The sequence below is a fragment of the Thalassophryne amazonica genome, chromosome 12 (genome assembly GCF_902500255.1).
Source record: "Thalassophryne amazonica chromosome 12, fThaAma1.1, whole genome shotgun sequence".
In the NCBI taxonomy this organism is placed as follows: Eukaryota; Metazoa; Chordata; class Actinopteri; order Batrachoidiformes; family Batrachoididae; genus Thalassophryne; species Thalassophryne amazonica.
This window is the reverse complement of record NC_047114.1, coordinates 21,218,827-21,231,528: the sequence shown is the minus strand read 5'-3', so window position 1 is coordinate 21,231,528 and position 12,702 is coordinate 21,218,827. Positions and strand designations below refer to the sequence as shown.

The 12,702-nt window shown below is 43.1% G+C and overlaps 2 long non-coding RNA genes across 2 annotated transcripts; one reads left to right on the top strand and one right to left on the bottom strand.

The window, feature by feature from the left end:
• Positions 1-1,974: 1,974 nt before the first annotated feature.
• On the bottom strand, positions 1,975-12,194 carry LOC117521810. Its single transcript, XR_004564062.1, has 3 exons — positions 12,120-12,194; positions 9,615-9,619; positions 1,975-1,996 (listed from the first exon to the last, which is right to left on the bottom strand). It is a non-coding gene; the product is annotated as an uncharacterized LOC117521810 (long non-coding RNA).
• On the top strand, positions 11,290-12,649 carry LOC117521811. Its single transcript, XR_004564063.1, has 2 exons — positions 11,290-11,371; positions 12,265-12,649. It is a non-coding gene; the product is annotated as an uncharacterized LOC117521811 (long non-coding RNA).
• The last annotated feature ends 53 nt before the right edge of the window (positions 12,650-12,702 follow it).

Here is a 12,702-nt window from a genome sequence, read left to right as displayed (position 1 = left end):
GAACAAGGCTGTAACAGCAAAATGTGGAATATGTGAATATTTTCTGGATGAGCTGTACCAGTGGTGGGCACAGTTCCGCTAATCTGCTAACCGCTAATTACCGAAGCAAATGTTTTCATTATCAGATTAGCTTTTCAGATAACTTTGAAAACCATCATCGGATCTATTATCTTCCGATAAATTTTGGCCTGATAATTTTTAGGCTGCTAACATATTATTGCAAGCTTAGTGAATAAAGCTTTAACAGTTAATAAACATTTTTTAAAGTCTGATATCAAAGATTTTAGAGCCTACCTGTTAAATGTTTTGGAGTAGACATACAGTTCTATCCTCTACAGAGGAGAGCTGGTTTCAGGAGAAATCGCTCTATCCTCTGCAATCAGAGGAGAGCTGGTCACAGCAAAATGAGAGTAGAAACTCATTTCTCTTGACACCCTACTAGCAAGCCGGTAATATCACCTAAGTCATCCAGAGGCGTACAGTTTTAACTTGTGGTTAAAATTTTAATAAAACTATTTCGGACAAGTTATTTAAATTAACGTCACGTCTGAAGTTTTATAAAGTGAAAATACCAGCTATATGTTTTTAGTTTTAAAGTATTGCACTAATTTTAAAGGTTTTAGTGTGGACATGGTGTGTGCGCAGTGCATTATGGGTACTGTAAAAGTTCACGACAGGAGAAATGCATTGGAGATGCTCTGATCAGGCTCCACACAGACAGCAGCATTAAACCCTTTGTATACTGTGCCTAAAACTCTCGTGAATATATTCTCTGGGTTTATAGATGTTATTGTGTTTGTTTTATGTAAAAATGCCAGAAGAAGCTCAGGTTGCTCTTCCATTATTTTCATTTGGAGTCACTGTGAGCTGCAATCGCTTCCTATTTGCTCTATAATGTCCTGATTATTGTCCTTTACAACACTGCTTGTCGTCTTTGTTTCAGAGTAATATATATATAAGATGTCTGAAATTTGGTTTGTGTTTATTAAATTCCATACAGATTAAACGTAGCGTGCACGGATTATTTATTTGGAATATTTGTTTTGGCAAGTTTTCACGGTCTCTGCTGCCATCTACTGGCCAGTAGTGTTCATGGCAGTATTTTCCCTAAGTATTGAGATATTCCATAATCCTTTGCGAGCCAGAGAGTTGCTGCAGCTGATGAAAAGAAATAAAAATGTACATTTTGGTTGTATAATGTTCATTTACAATTCTCTCAATTCTTTCTGTGCTGTTTAAACTGCAGTAACTCGCTCGTGCTCTCTGGTCTGAGCATCTGGATGCCAGTAGATGGCAGTGTTCTATGCATTTTGATCCCAGTTATATCAGACAGTTGCCTAATCACAACTTTTTAATACATATGAAATAAATGGCATATTTTACAAAAGCACATTTATATGTCAACCAACACACACATCACATTAACGTGTTTGTTTTTACATAGAATGAATGAGTCAACCAATCGGTGTTAGCGAAGGCTAATTTTTTCCCATAATCCTTTTGGCATCTGTGTGTGTTTGTTACAAAACTTCAGAATTAGTGCATTATTTAAAATTAAAAGATATGTGTTATATTTTAATTTTGTTCAAATGACTGAATTGTCATTAATGTAGTTATTCTGTCCAGAATAATTTGATTTGTAAATAAAAACCATAAGTCAAAACTACTTTATTTTCCAAGATCTCTGCCTCGTGGCTTAACTGCTGTATGTGGTTAAGGAATAATGACTTCTTTTCTTTTTGTTGTGACAACCTGGTGGTCAGGCTCCTTTTGCTGCGATAGAGTAAATACGTAGTACACAGGAGCTTCCAGCAGGGGGCACAGCGCACAAAGACAGATCGTAGTGTTAAAACTCAATTTTGAAAGTTATCGTTAGCGGTAGCTTCCGATAAATTTTTCGGTGGTTTATCGGTTTAGCTTGTTAAAGATAACTTTACAGTTAGCTGATTAGCTGTTATCGAAGCTAACTTTTTGGTTAGCTGTGCCCATCACTGCACTGTACAATGTTGCGCAGGATTGGTAAAGCTCAACTTTAAATTAGATGAGAAGCATGAAAGTGCTTGTCTGTCTGTGTGGCCTGTTCAGCCCAGCCTGTACCCCACTTTTTGCTCAATTGCCCCTAAGATTGGCTCCAGCTCCCCCGTGATCATTAGTTGGAATAAGCAGATACAGAGAATGAATGAATGTCCCCATTCTTCTGTTTTATCTTTATTGTGACAAATGTTCTTCCCGTTATTATTTTCATTATTTCTTTACAGATATGATGCAGCTGTGTGAGACTACAGAAAAATGCTTCCTGAAGAGCAGGAGTTGAATGTGAGTGTTAACCAGAAGGACTGCAAAGACGAGCAAGAGAACATCAGGACAAGTCGAGAGGAACAGCAGCTGGAGAAAGCTGAACTCAATGAATTATCTTTCACCAGTGTTCTTATGAAGAGTGAAAACAACATAGAAAAAACACTGCTATCTTAGGTTCATCAAAACTCAGAATTTAAATGCCAGAAAAAATGTGTTATTTCTGATAGCAAGTCTAACATTGTTTGGAAAAAAATTAATTGCTCTGAGTGTGGAAAAGCCTTTCATCAAATGAACTGTCAAAAGCAACACAAGACAATTCAAGCAAATGAGAAAGACCTCTTTAGCTGTCCACAGTGTTACAGAAGGTGGAGCCAAAACAGCAATCAGAACACACTATTTGGCGATTCTGATTGTGGTAAAAAATTTGGAGAAAAAGGCCACCCGAAAACACAAATGGAAATTCATATACAAGAGAAAGTGTTTGGTTGTTCTGAATGTGATAAAACATTTAGGACCAAAAGCGCTCTGAACAGACACCTGAGAGCTCATAGAGGGGAAGCAGGGAAGCTATTTGACTGCACAGAGTGTCGTAAAAAGTTTGGAGAAAAGTGGCGTCTTTACAGACACATGAAAATACATACAGGAGACAAACTATTTGGCTGTTCTGAATGTGATAAAAGATTTAGAGAAAAAATTGATCTGAAGAGACACATTAGAGTTCATAGTGGAGAAACAGAGAAACAATTTGGTTGTCATGTGTGTGGTAAAAAATTTGGAGAAAAACGTAGTCTTGACAGACACTTGAAACTTCATACAGGCGACAAATCATTTGGTTGCTTTGACTGTGGAAAACGATTTGCAGAAAAAAGCAATCTCAGTAGACATACGAGAATGCACACAGGAGAGAAACCATTTAGCTGTTCTGAATGTGGGAAAATATTTGGACTTAAAAGCAATCTGAAATCACACATGAAAATTCATGCAGGAGAAAAACAGTTTGGCTGTTCTGAGTGTGGTAAAACATTTGGTCAAGAAAGCAATCTGAAATTGCACACAAGAATTCATACAGGAGAGAAACCATTTGACTGTTCTGAGTGTGGTAAAAGATTTCGACAAAAAATCAATCTGAACTGTCAAAAGCAACACAAGACAATTCAAGCAAATGAAAAAGACCTCTTTAGCTGTCCAGTGTTACAGAAGGTGGAGCCAAAACAGCAATCAGAACACACTATTTGGCGATTCTGATTGTGGTAAAAAATTTGGAGAAAAAGGCCACCCGAAAACACAAATGGAAATTCATATACAAGAGAAAGTGTTTGGTTGTTCTGAATGTGATAAAACATTTAGGACCAAAAGCGCTCTGAACAGACACCTGAGAGCTCATAGAGGGGAAGCAGGGAAGCTATTTGACTGCACAGAGTGTCATAAAAAGTTTGGAGAAAAGTGGCGTCTTTACAGACACATGAAAATACATACAGGAGACAAACTATGTGGCTGTTCTGAATGTGATAAAAGATTTAGAGAAAAAAATTGATCTGAAGAGACACATTAGAGTTCATAGTGGAGAAACAGAGAAACAATTTGGTTGTCATGTGTGTGGTAAAAAATTTGGAGAAAAACGTAGTCTTGACAGACACTTGAAACTTCATACAGGCGACAAATCATTTGGTTGCTTTGACTGTGGAAACGATTTGCAGAAAAAAAGCAATCTCAGTAGACACACGAGAATGCACACAGGAGAGGTGGGTTGGAGTTCCTACTGGACATTGGCCTCAAATGTCCTCGGTCCCACTGTGAAGAGGGTTTGCGGGGAGAGATCTCTGTATGAGGACGTTTCAGTGAAAACGAACCCTAGCTAAAAACTCCACAAAGCAAATATGGAAAAGTCGAAAAATGGTCAATTGTACTGGCCGGATGTCTCCCAGGATAAAAAGGTCCCCAAATCATGCCTAGGCACCAGGGTGTGTGAGGAAAGTAATGGTGCAACTTCTCTCAGTGCTGCAGGGAATGATCTCCCCTGCGAGAGCACTCAACTGGATAACCCATCAGATCAGCATAGCTCTGATCCTGGACTCCAGCAGCTACAGCCTCAAAGGCCAAAAAGAAATCTACGAAAATACACCACTGTTACTTGGACCATGGAAGAGAAGAAAACAATCTTCTACTGCTTCGCTTACTCAAGACATGAGAAGTGGGGCAGGAGGAAAAAAGGCAGTATTTGAGGAGAGGATAAAAGAAGCGGATTTACCAATGGAAAAGAAAGAAACCACCACAACTGCAAAATTACAATCGATTGCCTCTCAAGTTACAAAAATATTTGACAGCAGAGGACATAGAAAAAATAAAGGAAGAAGCCCACAAGGAAGTAATAAAGGATAATCAGCCGATGGAGGAGGGGAAACGGCTTGAGTTTGAGGGGAGTCAGTGGAAGAGGGAGGAAGAGTGGGTATTGTTGTGGGCAATCGAATATGCGAAAATAAAATACACCAACCAGAGAGAACGAAGTAAAGAGTGGCAAAGAATATTTTACCATCATTGCCCAAGTAAAAAAGATATACCAAGGGGCCGACTTACCACCCAGAAACACAACTTTATTGTACAAAAACATTTCACGGATATTGAATTACATGAGATGCAGCAAGAGGCTGAGCAAATGGTCAAGGAAGGCATTTGCCCCCTTACACAACCCATTGCACCACCAAAAAGAACATCAGATCAAGCCAGCCTCACACACCAAAGGAGAAGTCGGAATCAGGCATCAACACAACAAGATGGGAATCAAACACCACCCCCACAAAAAAGAAACCAGGCATTGTCTCACCAAAAAACAAGCCATACACCAATTTGCCCAGAAAACAATATACAGACTCATTTGGACCTAGAGCAACTAGAGTTGGAAGAAGAACTGGCAAATAAAATTGAGGAAACGAGGAGAATTGAAATGGATGAGCGCCCTAAATTGATAAAATTAAAGGAGAATAAAAAGTTCAAAAGTATGCTGCAGAAAGTCAACCTGGGATTGACTAAACTGGTTCCACAAGGAACCACATTATCAAAATAATTGTGTAAATTATGGAGCGGCATGGTACATACAAAGTAAATTAGTTCCCCATTATTCGGACAGAACAATCAAAATCAGGAAAAGGAATAGTGTGCCGTGGTGAAAAAAGACATTACAACAGAAAATTAGTCGCCTCAGAGCAGAGATCTCCCAGATGTCGATATTTCTGGGAGGCCAAAGTCATAAAAGGAACCTTCTTCGAAAAGTCTATCGCATTAAAAGAAAATACAATATTGAAGATAAACAACTGGCTGCGAGGCTGGCTGAGCACCAAGCCATAGTGAAAGCATTAGCCGCTCAAATTAGAAATAAAGATAAGAAAATAAAGGCCAAACAGATAAACAAGCAGTTTGCAAACAACCCTAGACTAGTCTATAGAAATATGGTAAATGATACAGTAGAAGTACAACAGCCACCTGAGAGAGAAGAAGTTGAGAGGTTCTGGAGACCATTGTTTGAAGACCCTAAACAGCACCAAGAGGCTGAATGGATTGAAATAATAAAATGGAAAAACAAAGATAAACAGCAAATGCCAGCAATGATCGTAACTGAAGAATTGATAAGAAATAAAATTCATGAATATAGTAACTTTAAGGCACCTGGCATTCATAAAGTTCCAAATTTTTGGTTAAAAAGACTGACAGCATTGCACCACCATTATGCTGCGGCTTTCACAAAAATATTGAACGGAAAAGAGGACACACCAGACTGGCTATCGACTGGGAACACAACCCTACTCCCAAAGACCAAGGAAACGGAGCTCCCCAACAAGTATAGACCTGTTATGTGTCGGACGCAGCTCGGAGAACCGACCAGCGTTTGAAGGACCCAGTATGAAATAAGCAGAGCACGGTACAAAGGCTAACTGAATTTAATACATAACAGTGAAAATGTAATAACAGAAAGGTGCGGCCTGGCGTGGTGCGCTCCCAGCAGCGCTAACGGTCCGGAGCCAGAAGCTGTTTCGGACCCAAGGACCCCGCCGACACCCCCCAGGTGGCCGCAACAACCGAGTCTGTGAAAGAAGGAACCATTATGTGAGTCCACACTCTACACACAGAACACTTAAAGGTGTACACACAGCAAACACTTCCTGGCTTGATTACTGATCAGCTTCCAACCTGCAGGCATGGAACATCCAGTTCACAAAACTCCACCGCAGTGGAAGCTGATACATGACTAACATACAGCTCAATACAATAAGGTGTGAGGGACACCACATTTACTGACTGTATAACTGTTAGTCACAAAATCTACGTACCTCAGGAAGTGTGCTGACGAGCGTGAGACCTCACCCCCTCCTCTTTCACAGACTGTGCATCAAACCTGGACGTTTCTCAGCATCCGCTGCTGATGAGATGGCTCCCGAGACGACGATCTCACCCGTCTGGTCACAAGGTCGAGTCTCTGGCAATACACACTGTGCACTCCAGTCTTAAATGCCAACATGCTCCAATCCATCCAGATGCACCTCAGCTGTGAGTCCTGACGAGTCGCAGGTGATCAGGGTGAGGTCCTGACAGCCTCAGCAACACAGCCACTCAGTCCCAAATGCACGCCACCTGGGAGGAAAACAAAAAGACAAACAAACCGGCAGCCAGGCCCCCCCAGCCATATAACAGTACCCCACCCTCACGGGAAGCCTCCCGGCGACCACACACACCTGGCCCAGGAGAAACACCCCCCCTCCAGGGACCATGGCTGGAAACCCGCGTCTGCGTTCGTCCTCCAACAGACTGGTTGAACTGGCTGCATCTTTGCCCTTGTTTCACAGTCTCAGCACAGGTGTGGCCAGGAGTTCCTACACCTGTGCGGTCAGCCTTTAACCAAACATGTGTGATTAGTCAGAAAACAAAACAACCAAAACATCCCCCCCGCCCCAGGGGACCGTCCCATCAAACCCCAGGGAAGGGGAGAAAGGAAAAACAACCCAACCCAAGCCCACAAACAAAAACACTAAAACACCCCCCCCCCCCCCCCCCCCCCCCCCCCAGAGGACCGTTCCATCAAACCCCAGGGAAGGGAGAAAAGAAAAACAATCCAAATTTAAGCTCACAAACAAATGCCAAAATACCCCCCCCCTCCCCCCCCCCAAACGACACGTAGGGACCAACACCCCCCAGAGGGCCACCCGCCAGCTCCAGGAGTAATAACCACGGCCGAGGTCCCTCTGGGATCCAACGTCACCCACGGGGACCACCAGCGCCCCCCAGAGACCACTCGTCAACCCCAGGAGACGCCTCCCCGATGACTAATGGACCCAGCCCGGCCGTCCACGGCTAGATGGACCCAACGCCCGTTCCCCCCCAGAGGACACCACAGTCAAACCCTGAGGGCGGAAACTGGGGGAGGGAAAACAAAAAAAACCCCAAACCCCCCCCCCTCCCCTCCCGGGTGCAGAGGCTACCTGGGAAACGCCCAGCACAACCTAACTGCACCCCTCCAGCAATGCCGACACTACGGCACACCCGGCTGGAGTCAGAGGAGAAGAGAGGGCATAACAAAAAACAAAGAGAAAAAACAACCCAAAGACCACCCCATCACCCCCCAGGGGACCGTACCATCCAACCCTGGGGATGTGAAACAAAAAGAAACAAAGGAAAAAAAAAAAACAGACCAACACACAGTTGTTTGGGTCCCTGTTCTCTTTGTGTTTTTTTGTTTTTTGCAAAGGCTACAGGGTCACACCCCCAGACAAATAGTGGACAACAAAAAAGAAAAGCCCACACAAAAACCAACTCAAAAAACACCCACACAAAATGAACTAACACAAAACAAATCAGTGAGTTATACCGTCAAGCTCAACCAAATGGAACACACCTGTTCCTACTCAAGAGCTTGACGGTAACGTGATTCAGTCACCACAAGGGGGAACCAGAGTGCTAAAAATGAAAAAACCCCTTGGGCGACAGAAAAAAACAAACGAGCTGCTTTTGTGTGCGCAGCTGAGTGCAACACACAACCAAAATGTGCTCAACTAAATAACGCCGGAGCTGATACAACAGACGCAGTAGTTACCTTTATCCGGGGAAACGGGGCTACGACTGTAACACAGGAAGCCCAGCGACCCGTGCTAACAGAGCTCCGCCGTGCGCGTGAACCCATTACAAACGCACTCTTGCAGCTCCCGTTTACACCTCCCATCCGGTCGGAGTGTGACGCGAAGCCGTCGCCAGTCACACTCCACCACGATCCACGGATGAGGCACAACACAGGAACACGGCTGCAAGAGAGCACAAATTAGTATCCAGTAATGGGTCTCAAACACGCACCTTCCGGGCGGAGAGCCCCGCAACTGATCCGGATAACCACTGAACGTCTGCTGCCGCCTTCCCGGCGCGTTACCGTCTCTGCTAACGCTGGGTCCGTGATGTTTGGCCAGAGACTACTGTTATGTGTCGAACGCAGCTCGGAGAACCGACCAGCGTTTGAAGGACCCAGTATGAAATAAGCAGAGCACGGTACAAAGGCTAACTGAATTTAATACATAACAGTGAAACTGTAATAACAGAAAGGTGCGGCCTGGCGTGGTGCGCTCCCAGCAGCGCTAACGGTCCGGAGCCAGAAGCTGTTTCGGACCCAAGGACCCCGCCGACACCCCCCAGGTGGCCGCAACAACCGAGTCTGTGAAAGAAGGAACCATTATGTGAGTCCACACTCTACACACAGAACACTTAAAGGTGTACACACAGCAAACACTTCCTGGCTTGATTACTGATCAGCTTCCAACCTGCAGGCATGGAACATCCAGTTCACAAAACTCCACCGCAGTGGAAGCTGATACATGACTAACATACAGCTCAATACAATAAGGTGTGAGGGACACCACATTTACTGACTGTATAACTGTTAGTCACAAAATCTAACGTACCTCAGGAAGTGTGCTGACGAGCGTGAGACCTCACCCCCTCCTCTTTCACAGACTGTGCATCAAACCTGGACGTTTCTCAGCATCCGCTGCTGATGAGATGGCTCCCGAGACGACGATCTCACCCGTCTGGTCACAAGGTCGAGTCTCTGGCAAATACACACTGTGCACTCCAGTCTTAAATGCCAACATGCTCCAATCCATCCAGATGCACCTCAGCTGTGAGTCCTGACGAGTCGCAGGTGATCAGGGTGAGGTCCTGACAGCCTCAGCAACACAGCCACTCAGTCCCAAATGCACGCCACCTGGGAGGAAAACAAAAAGACAAACAAACCGGCAGCCAGGCCCCCCCCCAGCCATATAACATAGACCCATCTGTTGCTTAACAACAACTTATAAATGGCTGACAGGAATTATAGCCGATGCCGTTTATGAACATTTGGACACTGGTGGCTACCTGGAGAATGAGCAGAAAGGTTGTTTCAGAAAAAGATTAGGCACTAAAGACCAGTTATTGATAGACAATGCTATCCTGGAGGACTGCAAAAGAAGGAGGAGAAACCTCAGCATGGCTTGGATTGACTACAAAAAGGCATTTGATAATGTCCCACATTCATGGATTATGAGATGCCTAGAACTTTATAACATCAATAAGGAAGTAAGATCTCTCTTGAAAACACAAATGAATAAGTGGAACACCACCATCACTCTAAACCATGCAGAGGGGCAGATAATAATCCCAGACATAAAAGTGACGCGAGGGATATTCCAGGGAGATAGTCTCTCTCCACTCCTTTTTTGTCTTAGTATTGATCCATTAAGCAAGATCCTCAAGGAATTTGACATCGGGTATGATTTAGATGGAGGTAGAGGAAGAAAACATAAACAGGTGGTGAGCCACCTTCTGTTTTTGGATGACTTGAAGATATTCGCAGATTCAAAGAGGGGACTCAGGAGATTAGTGGAGGCAGTCCATATGTTTTCTAAGGAAATCGGTATGGAATTTGGGCTGGATAAGTGCTCTAAATGTACAATCAGAAGTGGTAAGAAGCAGGTCACAGAAAATATACAGTTGGATGAGGGGAACACTATTGAAGATTTGGCTGAGGATTCCACGTACAAATATTTGGGAATTGAAGAAAATACTACAATAGAGCATACAAAAATGAGAGAGAAAGTAACACAAGAATACTTAAACCGCTTAAAGAAAATCTGTAAATCAGAATTGACACCAAAGAACAAGATCACAGCCATAAACCAGTTTGCATTGCCTGTGTTGAGCTATGGCTTTGGCATAATAGACTGGCCACAGGGTGAGCTTAACAAATTAGATACTAAAACTAGGAAGATGCTCACCCTACATAAAATTACATACAGAAACCAATGCATGGATAGAATATATCTCCCTCGTCGAGAAGGCGGCTTAGGTCTTATGGAGATCAACCAGGCTTATAGAGCATCTATAATAAGTATTGGGCAGTACTTAAAGAGCTCTCAAGAAGAAGTTATGAAAAAGGTTATGCAACATCATATTAAGACTATGCCACAACAGACCTCTATTATAAAATTGGCAGAAAACTTTGGCGGAGATCTTTTGCAAGAGAGAGAAAGCAATGAGCTGACACCTGCAACGACACTAGCAAGACAGGCCAGGGAAAAATACAGCAAAAGAGAACCAAAACATCAAATGAACAGATGGAAACAGCACAAAAGGGCTGGTCGATTCCAAGAAGAACTTGAAAAGGAATACATAGACAAAGAAGGATCTGTGCGGTGGCTTACAAACGGAGAACTTGGTTTTGATGGGGAAAGAATTATAGTTGGAGTGCAAGACCAAGGACTATTAACAAATGGCTTCAAAAAAATGGCAGGAATATCACAGAATGATCAATGCCGTTTCTGTCATGCAGCTGTTGAGAGTGTAAACCACTTAGTATCAGCATGTCAGATCCTCATGGCAGACGGACATTACACAAGCCGGCATAACAAGATCTGTAAATATCTACATTGGAAAGTATGCAAGGAACTGGAGGTGGAAGTAGAGGGACACGTTTGGGAGTATGAGCCAGCACCAGTCTCATCCAATGGAAAAGTGACTGTCTTTTATGACAAAGAGATCCCAGCAGGAAGACATATCGAAGGAGGTGCAGTAAAACCTGATATTGTCATTTGGAACAAGCAAGAGAAGACAGCAAAAATTATTGATGTGACAGTCCCCAATGACTATGGCCTGAATAGAGCTGAGAGGGAGAAAATCACGAAATACCAAGACCTTAAAAATGATCTACGAATAACGTGGTCATTGAAAGAAATTGATATCATACCAGTCGTGGTGGGAGCAACAGGGCTTATGAAGAAGAACCTGAAGAAATATCTTGAGGCAATCCCTGGTCACCCAAGTGCCCATGAGGTGCAGATATCCGCAGTTAAAGGAACAGTTACCATCTTGAAGAGAGCCCTCGGATACAATGCCAATAATGATTAATGATTAGGATGCAACTGTAGACCCCAGGATTGGGGCCCATTGCACTCTGTAAAAAAAAAGAAATTGAAGAGAAATAAAAAAAAAAAGAGAGAAACCATTTAGCTGTTCTGAATGTGGGAAAATATTTGGACTTAAAAGCAATCTGAAATCACACATGAAAATTCATGCAGGAGAAAAACAGTTTGGCTGTTCTGAGTGTGGTAAAACATTTGGACAAGAAAGCAATCTGAAATTGCACACAAGAATTCATACAAGATCAGGGACTTCTAACAAATGGTTTCAAAAAAATGGCGGGGATTTCACAAAATGATTAATGCCGATTCTGTCATACAGCTGTTGAGAGTGTAAACCATCTGATATCAGCATGCCGGAACCTCATGGCAGATGGACATTATACATCCTGACACAATAACATCTGTAAAAATCTACACTGGAAAGTATGCGAAGAACGGGAGGTGGAAGTAGAGGGAAATATCTGGGAGCATGAGCCAGCACCAGTCTCAACTATCTTCTACAACAAAGAGATGCCAGCAGAAAGACGTATCAAAGGAGGTGCAATAAAACCTGATATTTTCACCTGGAATGAGCAAGAAAGAAGCCAAGATTATTAATGTAACCGTCCCCAATGACTATGGCCTGAATAGGGCTGAAAGGGGAAAGATCACAAAAAATGACCTACGAACAACATGATCATTGAAAGAAATAGAAATAGTTGTGTTGGGGGCAACAAGGTTTATGAAGAAGAACCTGAAGAAATACGTTGAGGTAATTCGTGGTCACCCAAGTGCCCATGAGGTGCAGTTATCAGCAATTAAGGGAACAGTCACCATCTTCAAGAGATCACTTGTACAGAATGCCACCAATGTTTAGGGTGCAACTATAGACCCTGGGTCTGGGGCCCATAGCATTCTTTTAAAAAGAAATCCAACAGAAATGATGATACAGGAGATGGCACAACATCACAATGAAAGCCTCCAAGAGAAATGATGA